Source organism: Paramisgurnus dabryanus, chromosome 10, assembly GCF_030506205.2.
Source record: "Paramisgurnus dabryanus chromosome 10, PD_genome_1.1, whole genome shotgun sequence".
NCBI classification, from domain to species: domain Eukaryota; kingdom Metazoa; phylum Chordata; class Actinopteri; order Cypriniformes; family Cobitidae; genus Paramisgurnus; species Paramisgurnus dabryanus.
The window spans coordinates 35,531,097-35,550,401 of NC_133346.1; the positions used below are offsets into that span (position 1 = coordinate 35,531,097).

The window sequence follows — 19,305 nt, forward strand, 5'->3', positions numbered from 1 at the left end:
TGTGTCTTGTGAATAGTATGTCTTGTGAATAGTATGCCATACAGACCCGTTTGCCACTGAACCTGCATTAACGACGACAGTGGGGCCTCCAGCCTTAGTCAAACGGGTTGGTATGTATGGTCGGGTTGCGTTTTTCGCGCTTTCGTGTGTCTTGTGAATAGTATGCCATACATACCCGTTTGCCACTGAACCTGCATTAACGACGACAGTGGGGCCTCCAGCCTTAGTCAAACGGGTTGGCACGTATGGTCGGGTTGCGATTTTGGCGCTATCGTAAGTCTTATGAATAGTATGCCATACAGACCCGTTTGCCACTGAACCTGCATTAACGACGACAGTGGGGCCTCCAGCCTTAGTCAAACGGGTTGGTATGTATGGTCGGGTTGCGTTTTTCGCGCTTTCGTGTGTCTTGTGAATAGTATGCCATACTGACCCGTTTGCCACTGAACCTGCATTAACGACGACAGTGGGGCCTCCAGCCTTAGTCAAACGGGTTGGCACGTATGGTCGGGTTGCGATTTTGGCGCTATCGTAAGTCTTATGAATAGTATGCCATACAGACCCGTTTGCCACTGAACCTGCATTAACGACGACAGTGGGGCTTCCGGCCTTAGTCAAACGGGTTAACACGTATGGTCGGGTTGCGATGTTTTTGGCGTTTTCTCCTGGTCCTGTAAATGGTATACAATATAGACCCGTTTGCCACTGAACCTGCATTAACGACGACAGTGGGGCTTTAGGCCTTAGTCAAACGGGTCGTCAGGTTTCATTTTCTCTTAAAGATCGGAAGGTGACCCTTATTTACCATATATACCCTCGCATTGGGCCCCCAATTTGCTAAATCCTCAACTGTGGATAACATAATTATGCCGCAATATTTAGTCTGTCTGGAACTAAGCTGAGTTAAACCACATCACTGTGTGACACTTCAATACATATGAACGGCCGCTACGCTAATACGATTTTGTTTTTCTCTCCCTGTCTCGTCCTCGACCCGAGGACAACGAGACAAACAGACCCAGTCCCGGTAGATGTGAAAGTCGGCACACCTCTGATCTACTGGCTGTCCTTCAACGTTATGCCCAGCTGATACCTGACCAACGATCACCGGCAGAACCGCTTAATCTCCGCTAAATCTCCATTTCCGTTCTCCCAAGGGTTTTTCCCTCCTAGGACTTATTTTTCCTCGGATAAAAGCCCGGGGTTTTTTTTCTCCTAGGGGGTTTTTCACCCCGGGGAGGCAGCCTTTTTGGGCTTTACCTAGCTTCCTCTTCTATACGTTGCTTTAGTAATACGTGCAATTATAATATTGAGTCATAGCCGCAGCAAATCTAACTGCTCATGCTATCATGTATTCTGTTGTGCTATCTGTCGTTTTCTGTGCTTTTCACTGCTTCTATTTATGTAAAGCTGCTTTGAAACAATTGACTTTTGTGAAAAGCGCTATATAAATAAAAATGAATTGAATTGAATTGTATTCATGCAGGTCTGTAGTGAGCTCTTATGTGTTCTATGCTTCTACGTCACACTGTAATGCTACTGTGTTATGTATCCATGCATGTCTGTACTGAGCTCTTACACTATGTGTCTGTCTGCTGTCGTTGATGTGGTTCAGAAGAAGAGGAATGAAGCCTTGTGCCACTGTTCTGCATCCATACCACTGTTCTTCAGCTCTGCACAGAACAGTTATGCCATGGGTCTGCTCTGATGCTTTTTTATTATTATCATCATAATCTTTTTATTGTATTGTAGTTTAAAATAAATAACCTATTTCAAATTATAGTCTACTGCTGCTCTGCATGGTGTTTTCTGCATCTAAACAACAACAACAACAAATATTTAATTGATTTTTATTTTACTGAAGTAAAATAGGGAATAAATTATACACGGCATGTAGCTTTAACCCTCTGGGGTCGACCATTTTGGGACACTGTCAGAGGTTCTGACATGTTCTTACATTTGGTCTTTTTTCAGTTGCTTTAAAACGTAATAATGGCAAGTGTCTTATACCACTGTGTTCAGCACAAACTGGGCTAAAATATTATATGAGCTACATGTATGTACATGTTTGTATTTTTAAGAGAAAAAGGTTTATGCGTGGTTTTAAAAAAAGCAAACATTTTAAGTCACTGATATAAGTCCACAAAACCCATACTAAACATGTTTTAACAAGACTTTCCTAAACAGAATCTAGTAGTTTAGAGTTTTTTCTTTAAAATGATGTGAAAATCATCCTGCCTACTCATTCACATAAACCAATATATTGATTTAGAAATTGTAAGACACTTTTTGTTTAGAGGGGCCGTGTGCGAGAAGGATTGATTGACAGCAAGCAAACAATGAGCTGCATAATGAGTAGGGTTGGGTACCGAAAATTGGTGCCAATAAGGAACCGGTTCTAACGTAAACGGTAGTAACCAGATTGAATACGAATGAAAAATTCGGTGCCTGATTTCGGTTCCTGACTTTTCTTTAACGCCACCTGGTGTTCCGATATGAAGACTTCAGATGCAAAAGCCTCTAAAATGCCTTCTGAAATTTTCTTCTCAAATTATCATTTTTATCAAGCTTGTATGTTTATGTTCAGTTATTTCACTTTAATGTCAATGAAAATTACATATTAATTGTCATTAAAGTGAAATTACTGATCCAAATATATGAGCTTGATAAAAATGCTCATTTTAGAATAAAATCTCAGATGGCATTTAGAGGCTTTTGCATGTGAAGTGTATATATATATATATATATATATACATATATATATATATATATATATATATATATATATATATTAATTATAAAAAAGTTCCAGTAAATAAAAAATGGGTTTTTTTGACAACGTGTGTGCCTTTTTTTTCTAAAGTACCGATATAAGAACCGTTCAAGAACCGGAACCGTTAAAAAATACTGAATAGGTACTGGTATCGAATAAAACCCAACCGATACCCAACCCTAATAATGAGCTGGATAATGAGCTGCATAATGAGGCAGTAATGTGAGATGGAACTTCAGTAAAGAATCTGAGGACAAATAAATACATGTTTGTTTAAGGTTTATTAAGAAGTTAACAATATAATCAAAATAGAAATGAAGGTCAGTAGGACATTTTCAGTTTATTTGGAAACGAACCCTATTCAAATACTTAACTTGTATAAGAAACTGATAAACAACAGAGCTGTAAACTTCATGTGGCTCATGTTACCATATAACTTTATGTCCAAAAAGTGTGAATATGTTTTTTCACTTCTTAGTTTTGTACTGATGAGAGGGATGCAGACCTGTAAGAGAGTTATGAACAGCTGTTATCATAAGTTGTCCACAGAAATACCCTTACATACATAAACTAAATTAGTATCTCAGATTTAAACATCTGCACTGATTAGTTATATAAAAAGCTGTTTTCAGATGACTGTTTTCAGATGCCCATCCCCTTATTGTCTAGCTTCTGTTTTAAACGCATTCTGTAAGCGAGTATGAACTTTAAAAACACATCGCATGTGGCGTCCATGTGCGCGAGCTCGGGTCTCTGTGGAAACAACGCGGCGCTCATAATAAAACGGTGTCGCGTGTAAAGCGCAATGTATGGAATGCATTGCATGTAAACAATGTCATATTACAGCAGATCCCGCAGTGCAGCATTACTCAAAGTTGCCATGAAGGATACGAAAGTGAATAACGGTGTCTAACACTGTACAGCATGTAACAATGAAATCCGCCATTACATGATCACGCGTCATCGTTTGTAAACAATGCGAAAGTTTTTCAATCCGAAGCGTGCAGTCTGCTGAGGTTGCTTATGTAGGCTGAACTGCACAAGCCATAACATATTACATGATAGCAAATATAAATGAAGACAAATGACTCACAGTTTCTTCAGGAATATATCCTCCTCCATTGCGTCTTCCATTGTTCTTCTTCTTAGGTAACGTTAAAGATAAACGCTTCTCTTCCTCAATGTCCAGACATAAATTAAGATATTCCTCACGTGTGTGTATAAAGTTTATAATCAAAACATGCGGTAAAGTCTTTAAATCTTCTTCTTCTTCTTTATTGTTTTTGGTGCATTTCCGCCACCTACTGGGATGGGGTGTGAATACCTAGGATGATGGAATGGATAAACTACTATAAATAAAAAATAAAAAATAATAATAAATTATAATACTTAAATAATTGAACCAAATAAGATTAAATAAAACTAAACACTTCTTTTTGTAACACCTTAAATCCTGTGTATCAACCATGTATCTCTCAAATATTTAAATAATATGGGGTACACTTTTGATTGTACCTGTGCACTCTGAAATAAATATTTTATTGTTAACTGAACTTTCAGTTTCTTTAGTCCGTCCACAAGTTGTTCATTATTATACCCTTGAAAGTGAACAAGCACATGCTCCACTGTTTGTGCCACAGTGGATGCAACCATCTGTCTCACTTTTCCCTAACATGTGTAAATAATAATTTAATCTGGCGTGCCCAATGCGTAGCCTCGAGATAATTGTATCATCTCTTCTGGATCCATATTTTCTCCTATCATTCCCCACTGTATCCTGAATATTATATAGATGTCTCCCTTTTAACTCCTTATTCCAGTTGTCTTGCCAGATATTTATAACAGATTTCCTTATAATGCACTTAGCTTCAGCTTTGCTTAATGGAATCTTTATGTCAACTTCATCCTTATTGTCAGAATTTAAATGTTGTTCCCCCACACCCCACATTTATATATTTGATATATTTTCATAGAATCTTGTATATTTCTTTATTGTTATACTTGGATGATTAATGAAGCAATGAAACCATTCATTTGTCTTAGTGACTAAGTTGAGAATGAGTTAGAATGCACAAAAGCTAGACATGGGCTGATCAGTCCAGGTCATGAGGTTCGACCAGACTTCCCTGTTCCACTCTCCCCTTCCTCATTTGCACCATTCAACTGTCTTAGCATGTGATTGTTTTCCAGACATATCTGTCACTGTGTTGATCACGAGATTGTGCCAGACATTACCCAGGTGACTAACGTTTCCTTTCTGCATCCTATATAATGTGAAGGATGTCTAATAAAATTTGGTCTATGTTTGAACGGCATTTTGTGTCAGTGTCTTTCATAGCCCCTGATATATATCAGGGGGCGTATTACAGAAAAGTCCTAACTTTAAAATCTTATCTTAACTGTTTGGTAACCATGGTAATTTCAGTTAGGACCTCATTTAAGACAAAAGCTATTACAGAATGATGTTCCTAAATGCATTATCTTATCTTAACTGCAGATAGGAAAGTGGTATTACAGAAGCATCCTAACTTGACAAAACATCCTAAAAACAGTCTTAACTTTAGGGTAACCTCACAGGTGTCCTAACTTAAAACTTTAATGAGAGCCAGCTGAAACAATCACATTATGATAGAGCTGCGGGAGAATGACATTACATTTTTAACAAAGTGGAGGATGAAAAACATCACTGTTTGTTTTTGGATTACTCTTTGAATGTTTTTTACCTTCACACATTCACATAATCACAATGTTTCTCACTACTGGAGCGGTCTTTCAATTTCTGTCATCCCTCATTATTAAAAAACAGTTATCTTATCCGATGATGGGATTATAGTGAATACAGTACATACTTGACTCAGCATCTATTTCTTGTCATGTCTCTATCAAATTTTGAAATGTACAATAGTATCCTAGCACTAAGGAAGAATAATTTTTTTAATTTGTGTAAGTCACATTTGCTTAATGTTTAAATTGAATGGTAACTGATAGATGATGTGCTAAAACACTAATACAAAAAACACAGACTATAATTACTATGAATTTAATAAAATGTATTTTTCTGGCCCATTGAAATAAAAAGGACAATTCTTTTGTTTACTGTAGCAGCAGCTCACGCATTGCTGGTTGCTTGGTAACAGACCTGACAGTTGATAGCCGAACATGATTAAGTGATTTGGGATTTCCTAACTAGAGATGAGATAAGATTTGTTGAAATAAGATGAGAATCCTAAAGCAATTTAAGATTTGCTTCTGTAATATGAATTTGTGAAAAATCTTAACTTAACACATCATATCTTAAGTTAAGACCTAAGATAGAAAGTTTCTGTAATACGCCCCCAGAACTCTCTGCTGCTCAGCTCAGACCTCCAGACTACTAAAATCTCATACCTCTAGACCTGCTTAGAATTAGATTCTAACACTTATTTAATCCAGTCTTTCCCAGTTTATCCACGATCTCATTCCCATCAACTCCGACATGAGCTGGTACCCATAAAAAAGTTATATTTTTGTCTAGTGGATTTATTCTGTACAAAATTTGTAATATGTCATGTAAGATATCTTGTCTTGTATCTGACTTTCCACATTTTAAGCTGCACAAAGCTGAGAATGAATCAGAGCATATAACTGTATCCTTAATATTAGAGTCTTCCACCCATATAATTGCTATGAATATTGCCATGAGTTCTGTTGTAAATACTGATATGACATTAGACAGCCTTTTAACAGTACTCTGATCAATATGAGGTATATATATTGCTGCTGCTGTATACCCAGATTGAGGATTCTTAGACCCATCTGTGAATATATGAACACTATTGTTATAGTTTTGATTCAAATAATTTGCCACTGTTATATCCATAGGTAGATACCTATCCTTTTCATTCTTTATAATGTTTAATTGTACAGATGTGGCCTTTAAAAATGCGCATCTCTGAGAGCAGAATGCCGCGAGCACTTCCGAAATTCTGCGAGATCCCGCAGATTCGGTGGGGGATGCAGGAAATAAAAAACCTGTAGAGGGCAGTTGTGTTTCAAGTAGGTCATACTGACGACAATGTGTGCTCGACTTTATGCTTTAAAGGTGCAGTGTGTAATTTTTAGAAGGATCTCTTTTAAAGAAATGCAAAATTATATACAAAACTATATTATCAGTGATGTATAAAGACCTTTTGAAATGAACCGTTATGTTTTTTATAACCTTAGAATGAGACATTTTTATCTACAAACAGTGAGGGTCCCCTTGCGTGGAAGTCGCCATTTTGTGCCGCCATTTCTCTACAGAAGCCCTCAACGGACAAACTTTTTTACTAAGTTGTCTCCGACGATGACATTTTTTTCGGTGGTGGCTATCATAGCTTCTTTATGCATTTCAAAAACGAGGGTTGGGCAGTGGACAGAGCCGTTGGTTGCAATTCGCAACCTCACCACTAGATGCCGCTAAAATTTACACACTGCACCTTTAAGCATACTATATGATATTGAAGTAAAATGACAGGGATTCTCTGTGCTTTGGCAGTACTTTGATGTCATATGCAAGCTTTTTGACAAACATTTGGTTGGCAAAGTTTTCTTTTGCCAGTTACATAAACAGTCAAATAATCTTCATAAAAATCTGACTTAAACGCGGATCATTCGTCTTATTTTTTTGTGTACTTACAGTAGAAGAGACGTGATGTGATAACTGAGTCTTTTAACAAAATAATTTGCGAAGACCTTTGCTTTTCTGCATTACTGTACTTTTTATATTATCATGTTTTCCTTTACATGGTATGAAACTCAATATAAAGTGTGCAATGGTGTTGAATAAATTTGTATAATGTGTTATACTTTTGTAGTAAGTAAATAAAATCATATTGTGAGTGTAAATATTCAATTCGAGGAGTTTCTGAGGTGTTTGTCATCGGCAAAAGGCGCAGTTTCTCTGTTGCTGATTAAAACTCGTTGGCTATATGGGATTTTTTTATTAACATTTGTTCTACTTATTATTATTTTTATTTTTTTTGCCTACATTTACTCAAATAATATCAATGTAAAAATAGTAAGTAAATCATAGTTCAAGTTAGGCGTAAAACGTAATTTTTTTAAGTTGATGTTAAATCCAAATAATATTAATTTGCTTTCACATGGTTGTAATGTGCCTTTCTTCATTGCTGTGCTTATTATATTATCATGTTTCACTTTGCACTAGTGTTTCACTGGAAATTTGTATGTTATACTTTTAACTAGGTAGGCTAATAATAGGGGTGGGCGATATCTCGATATCTAAGATATATCTATATATTTTTAAACCTCGAAATGAATTTTGACGTTTCGAATATATCGAAATAATGCTTATATGTAATTCTGATTTCGCCACTTTGCCTGTTTGCCTTCTCTGTGTGCTGTGCGCGCCCCCGCCTCCTTGCTTGCTTGTGTTCCCCCTCCCCTCGCGTGTTTTCTCATTCAAGATGGCGGCGCCCGCAACCAGCCCGGAGGCTACAGAACTCGTTTCAAAAAAGAGGACAAATGGCTCCGTTATATGGAGATACTTCGGTTTTAAGGTGTCGGACGAACATCAGACAGATGTCTATTGCCGTGAATGCCGAAAGTTGGTGCCAACCAAAGCTTATAGCACCACGAACCTTTTCCATCATTTACAGACAAGACACAAGCTCGCATACGAGGAGTGCACCAGACTAAGGATCCCAGCCAATAAACCCACTAGCTCTGGAAACACTCCACAAACTACACAGATTACACTTCACAAATCTTTAATGCGGAGTGTAGAATATGAAAGAAAGAGTGCAAGGTGGTGTAGCATCACAGAGTCCGTGGCAATTCATATAGCGGCGGACATGGTACCCATTGCCGTCGTTGAACAACCTGGCTTTATACGGAAGCTAAAAACACTTGACCCAAGATACAGTTTACCAAGTCGGCATTACTTTGCGAGACAAGAACTCCCACGACTGTACACTACGGAGAGAGAGCAGCTTGCTGCTGAATTGAAAAAGGTTACTGACTATGCCCTGACTACAGACATGTGGAGCAGCAGGACATGCGAGCCTTACATGTGCGTCACTATACATTATATTTTGGACTGGAAGATTAAAAGCGCATGCCTTCAAACCACTTATTTCCCACAAGATCACACAGGTGAAAATATAGCAGAGGCTCTCAAAGATGTAACAACAACCTGGATGTTAAATTCAAAAGGACTTGTGGCCATTACCACTGACAATGGCGCGAACATTGTCTGCGCAGTCCAAAACAACAACTGGCAGAGGATGCAATGTTTTGGTCACAGACTACATTTGGCCATTGGTGAGTGCAATATGCTTCTCTTACGCGGGCGTGTGTGTGTGTGTGGGTGGAAGGGGTGTGCCGTTGTTTTTAATGATTGTAAAACACATTGTTGTTTCATTTAATATTAAGTGACTGTAATGAAATAAAATAATATGGTCTTTAAAAAATGTATTGCAGAGTAATTAAAAAAAGTACAGTGTTAAAAGAAAAACTTTATTACAACCTAAAAATTAACTATACATATATACTTATACAGCCACAAAATTAAGAGCTAATTCATTGCTTGAGCTATTAAACTACATTTAAAAACAATTAAATTTTTTTTGCTTTTACTGTGTTACAGGTCATGGAATGCAAGACCCTCGTATCACACGGGCCATTTCTCTGTGCAAGAAAACTGTGAGCGCATTCTCCTACAGCTGGAAAAAGCAGAGGGAGTTGGCTGAAGTACAGGCACAGATGAATTTACCAGCTCATCAGCTCAGTACGGAGTCAACCACACGGTGGGGATCACGTCTACAAATGGTAGAACGCGTCCTTGAGCAGGAAAGGGCTCTTGCCAAAGTCCTGTCTGCTGACAAGAAAACAAGACCTCTGGTTCTTACCTGGCAAGACATAGAGGTGCTAGAGGCCATCCAAAGAGCACTGAAGCCCCTGCAGGACTTCACTGACGCTTTGTCAGGCGAGGAGTATGTGACACTCTCATACGTAAGACCTGTGCTCCACCTCTTTAACAGCAGCCTCCTTGCTCCTGAGGAAGGTGACAGTGAGCTTACAAAGTCCATCAAACAGACCATCCTGACTTACTTAAATGAAAAGTATTCAGAGCCCTCTACCAGTGACTTGCTGGACATTGCTTCCTTTATAGACCCACGGTTTCGGGGAAAATATGTCAGCAGTGGGAAACTGGTTGCATTGAAAGAGAGGGTCATCTGCGAAGCACAGAGTTTGCTAGGTGATCAGGGGAGCTCTGCAGGTGTTGACAAAGCTGTGTCTCAGTCCACACAAGAAAGTGCCATAGCAGATCCTGTGCCCCCCATTGCTAAAAAGAAAAAAAAAACACTAGCCAGCTTCTTTCTCCAAGATGCAACCCCTAAATCTTCTTCATTCACACCTCGCGAGTCCATTGAGACTGAGTTGTCAAGCTATTTACAGTCTGTATGTTTGGAGAGTGAGGCAGATCCACTACAATGGTGGCAGGAACATGAGGTTGCCTATCCAGCACTGAGCACCCTAGCAAAAAAGTACCTCTGTGTGCCTGCTACTAGCAGTCCTTCTGAAAGGATCTTCAGCTGCAGTGGAAATATAGTTACTTGTCAAAGGGCTTCACTTAAGCCTGATACAGTAGACAGATTGGTATTCCTTGCTCAAAACATTAAAATGTAAAAGTTACACAAACTTGTTTTTTAGCTATTTGTTGATAGCTACAACAGAGTTCATGCAAAGTTGAGTTTGAGTAAAGTTGTTTACGAATTAAAAGAAGGAGAAGATATGTATTATTTTGATTTACAGTTAAATTATTATTGTTTTCAGAGTTTTTTTTATCTTATGTAGCAGAAGCACTTTGTATGCCTACCTCGAGTGAAGTTGTTTTATTCATGAACAAAAAGAAGGCAATATGTATTTTATGTTTTATAGTTAAATTATTATTCTTGTTTACAGTTGCAGAAGCACTTTGTACCTGAGTGAACTGCCTACCTCTTTGCACTTTAATAAAAAAGGCCTTGTGGAATTTGGCGCATTTGTTTTTGCAGTAGTTTTTGGCTTTGCGTGAAAAATACCCACCCAATCGAGATATATACCGACTATATAGATATAGCAAAATATATAGAGATATAATTTTTGGCCCAATATCGCCCAGCCCTAGCTAATAAGTAAATCAAATCTATTGCTTTTATTATCCACCATATATTTTTGCTTTATAAATAACAAACATTGCTGTTTATACACAAATTAAGTATTTATTTATTGGTAAATCCAGAACAAATAGCAATGAGGTGTAAGTTTGACGGTTTCACATTCAGACTTCTTTTAGGCTGTACCCACATGGAAAGAACCTATATGTGGATATATGCACATATATGAAACATATATGCAGTGTATATGCACATATATGTGCATATATATGCTGCCTATATGTGTATATAGGCTGCATATATGCTGCATATATGCGTGTATATGCTTATATGCGCATATATACTGCATATATATACTGCATATATGCCGCATATATTCGTATATATACTACATATAGGCAAAATTGAGGTGCATATATGTGCATATAAAGGAAATATAGGTCTCCTGTATTGCTTTTTCATATCCAAATATAAGCCCTATACATACAAAATATGTCTCCTATATAGCTCATGGCAGGATCTGGTCATTTTGTATTCCATATATCATTTTGGCAACTGTCATACATGAGGCCTAGCTCATATTTTCTATTAGTAAGGCAAAAACTAAGAATTAAGGAAAACAAATTATGCAAGAACTTATGTATATGTGAACACATGAAATTGGTATCAAATATAATTGGCATGTTATGGAACTTAACTATGGCAAAATATTAACATGATATATTAATTATGATATCTACTAGGGATGCCACAATTCTCAATACATTATTGAACCGTTTGGTTCGACCCCCACGGTCCAATACGCGCAGGTGAATTGCGGTTTTTCGGTTTATCCATCCAAATCTGTCAGTTTTATATTCCCTGCACTTTTGTTAATGTGCGCATGCGCGTGATCTGCACTCTTATAAACGCCACAGCGAGTTGATATCCAGTCACTGTGCGCTACCTGCGTTAACTCTGCTTGAACTCTGCTTGCAATGCTGGTGTCAGATTTCATACGCGTGCACACACACCCAACAGAAATACGACAACAAAAAGCAGCAGAACGACTGACTTTTAAATCTGAGGTGTGGATTAATTATTTGCACGTGTAGATTACATACAACATCAATGTAAAAATGCAAATTCGCGTGGGGCAATGCGAATGACGCAAATTGGGCTTGTTATTGATGCAAACGCGCGTTATTTGCCTCAAACACGTCTTCTGCGCAAGTTGAAAAAGTTTAACTCAAGAAGAGAATGCGCATGATGCTAAAATAAATCCCACCAGTAATGTTGTTTGAGGAACGCATTTTTGGTTTCTAAACAGACAGCATGATGTTGGACTTAACAGTAGTGCAGTAAGGTATAGCCTTCATTTACAATGTTTAATTAAGGTCTAAGGTCAGGTATATAAAATGGCCAATTTATGTAATGTAATGAATTCACATGTTCCCCAGTTTGAACAGGATATCATTTTTATATGTCTTTATTTAATTATATCTTATATTATTGTATCAATACACTAGATGTAAGATGATTTTTTCATTTACATAAAATAAAGAGGACTGCAATTAAAACCAGTATTTTTTTCTTCTTAACATCTCAATGTTCCTGTTACCTAAGCATAGAATAATTAAAAACACTTTAATAGGCCAAGGCATCAGAACCGAAACCGAACCGTAAACCAGAACCGAAATATGTATTGAACCGTGAACTAAGTATATTGTTGCATCACTAATATCTACACGTTTTGCAGAAACATTTACAAGGTCAATTCTGTATTGTTTGAAGATGAAGGAAATGTATAACAAAATGGTTTGTCGTTTTGTTTTTATTTTTTCAATCAAAATTTTTTCAATTTCAAGTCACTTCCAGATTCACATTACAGCTCATACACATGCACACATTCATTGTTACATTCACCAAATGCAATGCAATCACAATGTTTTCTGTATTGTCTTAATGCAGTTTCTAGATGAGTATTTCTGATAGGTCATTACAGTGTAAATGTAGCAAACATTTTTTTTTAAAGTACATAGAACATACATTCAAGTAATCATCATCCTCATCCCAATCATCGGAGCATTTCACTGTGGTTAATGAATTTGAAGACAATGTCAACATGTTTGTTCAAAGTTTTAATGAACAGACACTTTTCTTTTATCTGAGATGCTTGTATAGCAACTAAAGGCCCCAGACTTTTCCTTACAGGGATGAAATAACAAGGATTCTTAAATTGACCGCAGATGTCCTGTTTCACTTTTTGGTAGTACTTCCCCACTGCATAACATGTCTCCCCCTGCCCCAAATCACAGTCAATGAATGTCTTCACAGAGAAAATACTTTCCTCTCGATCAGAAAATGACAGTGTAGGAGTTTCTCCGAAAAGTACCCGAGTAGTTTTGTGAATGAACTATTTCACCATTAACCACTACTCTGCAAAAATACTTCACAGTGACTCTATTTCCTAGGTTGCTGATGCTGTTCAAGGCCAGAAAATCATCATTTCTGATCATACAAATTTTAGGCCTACCCAGAGATGTAACACCGTGAGAGCGACTTACTTCCTGCACCATTTTTTTCTCGACTAAAAAAGACTCTAAGAGAGCCAAGTATTCATCAGAAGCTCCCACCATGGTTTTTTGAGAAAATGATGGAAATGCAATCTGTAGCCAAACTGTTTTCTTTATCTGCAAAGTAACTCCCTGGCTGCTCTTTATCATATCTAAGCATATTAACATCTTAACATCAATAATAATATTATGGAAAATCAACAATTATGATTTTGTGATGAATGTGCTCCCGTGGCATGCAATTTTTACTTGATTTGTTTTATTGCAGCTAAAATAGCCGGTAAAGTAAAGATTTAACGGATATGAAATGCACAAATGAAATGGTAAAATTCGTTGTATAGCTGCCTGCCATAGTTTCACCATCTCCTCCACCCAAAATCTTTTTTTTTATAGTTTCTTAAGCCTGTAATAATAGTCCGCAGCTGATGTTTATTTGGAAAAAAGTAATAAAAAATCTAACAACCATCAGTTTAATGATGTATAATTATGTGAAAGTTTTATTCTTTTAATTTAAAAAATAATTTAACATGGAGTGTACTTCAACTTTTTTTTTACAGATATTTAGTTATATTTATATAACAAATCAAGTAAAAATCGCATGCCATGGGAGCACATTCATCACGAAATCATAATTGTTGATATTCCTTAATATTATTATTGATGTTAAGTCGACTTTGCATCAAAGTTTTTTTATGTTTTCTAACTTTGAGGCAACTGCATGCCATATTCTTTAATAAACACTCAAAAGAAACTGCTCCACTTGATTATCTACTGCTTGTATAGGTCAACAAATGTTCCACATTAAATCTAATCAAAGCTTAAATCTAAAGCAATCATAATATATATTTATATATCACATAATATATATTTTTATGTTGTATTTAAGGTAAACAGACAGGCATTTTTACAAGATATTCCTAATAAATTTAACTTGAACTATTTCTGAAATGTTTCTTTAATAAAGAACACCGCTATCTCATAATGCAGCAAAATCCCTATTACATAAAGTGAATAATTGATTGTCGAGCAATCGATATCAACCTATTCAGTACCATCGCCATGGACAGCACCTGGTAACGTCGTACGTAAGAAAGAATCTCGCTAAGGTACAGTTCGGGAAACACGCCTGAAAAAAAAAGGTATACCTGTAGTTAAGGTTTAACTTAAGAGTCTTCGTAGCGTGCTAAGAGACAACGTTATCGGGAAACGCAACCCTGACTTCACAAAATAAGTCTGGCTTATTTCGTAATCTTGTTTTAGGAACAGCCCTTTGGTCTTGAAATATGTGCGTATTTGTAAAATGTTGGCTGGCTGCAAAAGCTAATATTAACTTAGGCTCATTACCCCGCTGTTTTTAAGTGCGTACCTATGGAAGGTATTTTTGGCCTGTTTTAAATTAAATAATTAAATGATAAAATAAAAGATAAAATCGCTAAATATGTCCCAAATTTGAAGATTAAATGCTAAAATAAAAATTAAAACTTTAATATAAATTATTTCATTTTTATTTTCAGTGTGATGAAGCATCATTCGTGCCAAATTGAAAAATAAAATGCAATTGATGATTTGACATTTCATTTTCAATACAATCTCGAGGTAAGACTGCCAATATTAAAATTAAAAGGCAAACTTGAAAAAAAAACATACATTTTAAAAAGGCATTTATTGATGCTCATGCAATAATAGTGACAAAAATAAAATTCAAATGGAAAGTCAATTTGCTCATCTGTCTTGAGGCGTGCTGGAGTAGCGCCATCATATCTGGCTATAACATTTTTTAGCACTGTCACTCTCTTACTTCAAATCCAGCAGCTGCTCCCGCACATTCCCACACTATTTCAGTGATTGGCTCATTGGTTGCGAATCGTCGCTCTCATTTGAATAAAGTTACGTCATGTTATGTTCACATCGCGACCCGTCCTTTTCCTTGCTTTCCATATGAAACATTGTGACCATGATGTCTTGCATGCTTTCTATGTGAAATAGATGTTATGTTCACTTCATCATGCTTGTGCACTCTGCTCCTAAATTATTTTACAAGTTTGCACATAACTATTTTTAGGCGCAAATGCGAGTGAAATACTCTAGTGAAAAACTCACTGTAGAGCCCTGCTTTCAGATAGTGAAATGCGTGGAAAAATTCTAATCTTAATCACTTAGTCCATGGCCAGAGGAAGGCTATGGCTTCCCCAGCCTTAGACACGCTCCGCCCATGCTGGTCTGTCCTGTCTGTCGGCGTGTTGTCAGTCTTCTCTCTGCGCCGCAATTAATTTATCATTGCGTGAGAGCGGTGTAGGCTACAAAATTTATTTTCCCCCTTCTCAGACTGGGGTGGGCCGTGAGGTTGGGGGGCCGGCAGGCCGCCATGTAGCTCTGCCCCTGCCAGTTTCACTAGTCATTCTAAAATAAGGTTTATTCTGTTCTTTTTGAGTCCGACGTGCTATTTTGACACTGTGTCATCAACCCGGAACTAAAGTTCGATTCAGTTTGATTTGTGAACAGGCTCGACGATTACTTCCTGAGAACCGGCTCAAAAGAACGATTTGTTCAGGAACCGAACATCCATTAGTTTAAAGTGGGGTCTGCTGTTACTATTATCACTGTATGACGCTAACGCAGCATTAAAGGGTTAGTTAACCCAAAAATGAAAAAGTAATTAATGACTCGCCCTCATGTCGTTTAAAACTTGGAAGACCTCCGTTCATCTTGTAACACAGTTTAAGATCTTTTACATTTAGTCCAAGAGCTTTCTGACCCTCCATTGAAAATGTATGTACAGTTTACTGTCCATGTCCAGAAAGATAATAAAAACATCAGTAAAGTAGTCCATGTGACATCAGTGGGTAAGTTAGAATGTGTTGAAACAGAAAATACATCTTGGTCCAAAAATAAAAAAAACTTACGACTTCATTCACCATTGCCTTACCTGCGGATTTAAAACTATACAAATGATTGATGTGGATTAATTTCATATGCATATGTATGAGTGCTGAATTATCTGAATATTTCTTTCAATGACCCGCTGACTTCTATGGGTAACCAGCTTGTTTAAACCCTTGCATTACACAATGAGACTTTACAGTGTTAACCTTGTGTGAACGGTCAATAGCATATTTTACCATTTAAATATGAGGTGTTTGTGTGTGTGTAACAAAGCTGGTGAATACCAGGGTATTGTACAGCAGATATGTAATTTTGGTTATAAATGCCAATTCAAAAAATAAATGTCAGTAATTCTGTGTGTTTTACATGTTTGTATAGAAAATGGAAGCAATGCAGCTCTCGATTAAATTGCTCGTGCAATAGAAAGAAGTGGGCTGCCTCATTGGGAAGGTGGGTTTGAATATTTAAACAATGGTATGTTCCTAAAGCCCAATAGACAGGGTTTCTCTGTAGTGCCCCAAATGTTGTCTATGTAGTCAGTTTATTACAGACACATGGAGCCATTAGTGATGGGCAATCCGGCTCTTTTCATAGATTCGGCTCTTCTGGCTCGGCTCCCTTAGAAGAGCCGGCTCTTATGGCTCCAGCTCTTTATTAATTTTTAGTATCTGTTAGACTTCTTTTTAAAGCCAAATGTAGCAATTGTGAATGGTTTGTGAATTGGTATGCAATTTTTGTATCAATTGTTTTTATAAAAGCTGTATTTTTATGATTTTTTTGTCAAAAACTACATAGTTATTTAATTAACATTATAATAAAACTTTAATTAAACAATTGAACAATGAACACAGAACCACAGCAAACCAAATAAATAAAGTCAAAATTAGTCTTTAGTGCAGGTTAGCATTTAGAAATATTAAATGCCTCAGCTTGCCTCAACTTTCTTCTTCTTTTAGTCCCAACGTGCTTACATTATACTGGCCTGTACTGTACCACTACACTGGCTTTTTGCAGCATATATCCCCCATTATTCTTTCACATAACAGTATAATCCTAGTCTGTTTTCCCATTTGATTGGATGCATCTTGTGCCACATACAAATAGGTCCCGTCCCTGCCTGCGGCTGAAGATTCGGCTCTCGTTGACGGGAGTCGGCTCTTCTCGTTCACTACAAAGAATCGGCTCTTAGAGCCGGCTCGTTCGCGAACGACCCATCACTAGGAGCCATCACGTGCTATGGTAATTATGACCAAAGCCGACGCGGAAAATGCACATGAACACCCCCTCATCTGGTAATTTCCACTGGGCAGCTCGTAGAACACATAGATATATATAGAATGGCTAGATGTCTCATCCGTGTTGCTGGCCATGGAGTCAAATGTCAGTATTTATCAGCCATCTTACCACAGGCAGCTCGCTGACTCGTAGCATTGTGTTTTAATGGTGCATGTTCTTTTAAATAACCATAACTTGCTCAATTTTCTACCGATTTTCAAACGGTTTGGTTTGTTATAAACATCAGATATTTACCTACAGTATGACACTATATTCTTCTGAATTATGTTCATGAAACATGTTGAAGCATCCAGAATTTTAGGCACGTTAATAACGTTTGTAAGAAACCAAACCATTTTGAAAATCGGTAGAAAATTGAGCAAGTTATGGTCATTTACAAAAGAATATATATATAAAATATTTTAATGACCCGCTGACTTCTATGGGTAACCAGCTTGCGTTGCACGAGGAGACTTTACAGTGTTAAACAGTGTAACAGTATAGCACATGAAGGCTGCAACAATCCTCTATCTCTCCATATATGCTGATTGTACATGTACTCTCCTGTATAAAAATAAACGTGAAACCTGTGAAGAATATGGAATATCCAGTTTGTAAAAATCTTGTGCAGTGCACATATATCACCTACATCATATTAGTGGGTGTCTATGGCTGATACTACAGTCAGGGCTATAGCCCCCCCCTCACTCTCTAAGCTCATCTTACACTGAAAAAAATTATTCATTGAATTTAATCAATTTTTTTTTAAGGTAAGTGGTTGCAATCAATTTATTAAAGCTACATTTAAACAAAAAAGATTAGTAAAGTAAAATAAAATATAAAACTTTTGTTTAAATGTAGCTAAATAAATTGATTGCAACCACTTACCTCAAAGGGCAAGTTCGGTATTTTACACTTAAAGCCCTGTTTTTTTTTTCTCTGGTTTTTCTTGTATCACCTCCCACCTCTAAAATGGGTTTATAGGTGCACTGGAACAATCCTTCCTAAAATGCATTAAACTTTCGACGCATTCCAACGGGTTTTATCTTAGTTTTTGCCAGCTCCATTGACTTGTATTAGATGTGCTGTGTGGTACGGTATAACTCCGCGGCGTAGTGATGGTCAACCCGGATCTTTTTAAGGATTCGGGTTATTCTGAGTCACTCACTAATATGATCCGGGTTGTGCGAGTCACTTGAGTCACTTGGTCAAAATCTCCCAATTCCAATCACTAAGTCATACTAATGCCAACCAAGCAACTCAGATCACGCATGCAGCTACGAGTCTACGACTCCTCTGCTCGCAAAAAAAGGGCTCATGTGACCTGAGGAACTTGTAAAAAACATGCATGTCCGTGGTAACATTATCAATAACATAATTGTAAAAGTACAGTGTGTTTAGTTTCATTTCATAACGACACATATATCAACACTACGTTTAGAAGATGTCAGGCTTTGTTGACTTTGAAGTGAAAGGATTTCAGATTGACTTAAAAGATCCACGATAGGCTTCGGTTAATGCAGCCACACAGTCACTCATCCGCGCGAGAACATGATCTTGTGAGTGAGTCCCAGACAGAGCCGCCCGCTCCTGCACGGGTCACTCTGAGTGACTCAGTCAACAAGAGGAGCCGTGTACGCCCGTCGGTGGCCGATCTTTCCAGCAGCACTGCTGCAGC

At 37.3% G+C, this 19,305-nt stretch overlaps 1 protein-coding gene and 1 pseudogene across 2 annotated transcripts in view; both read left to right on the plus strand.

Moving 5' to 3' along the window:
- Nucleotides 1-19,305, plus strand: part of LOC135745955 (uncharacterized) — a 605,494-nt gene that overhangs the window by 322,496 nt on the left and 263,693 nt on the right. The window lies entirely within an intron of this gene.
- Nucleotides 8,221-19,305, plus strand: part of LOC135745161 (E3 SUMO-protein ligase ZBED1-like) — a 38,802-nt pseudogene continuing 27,717 nt past the window's right edge.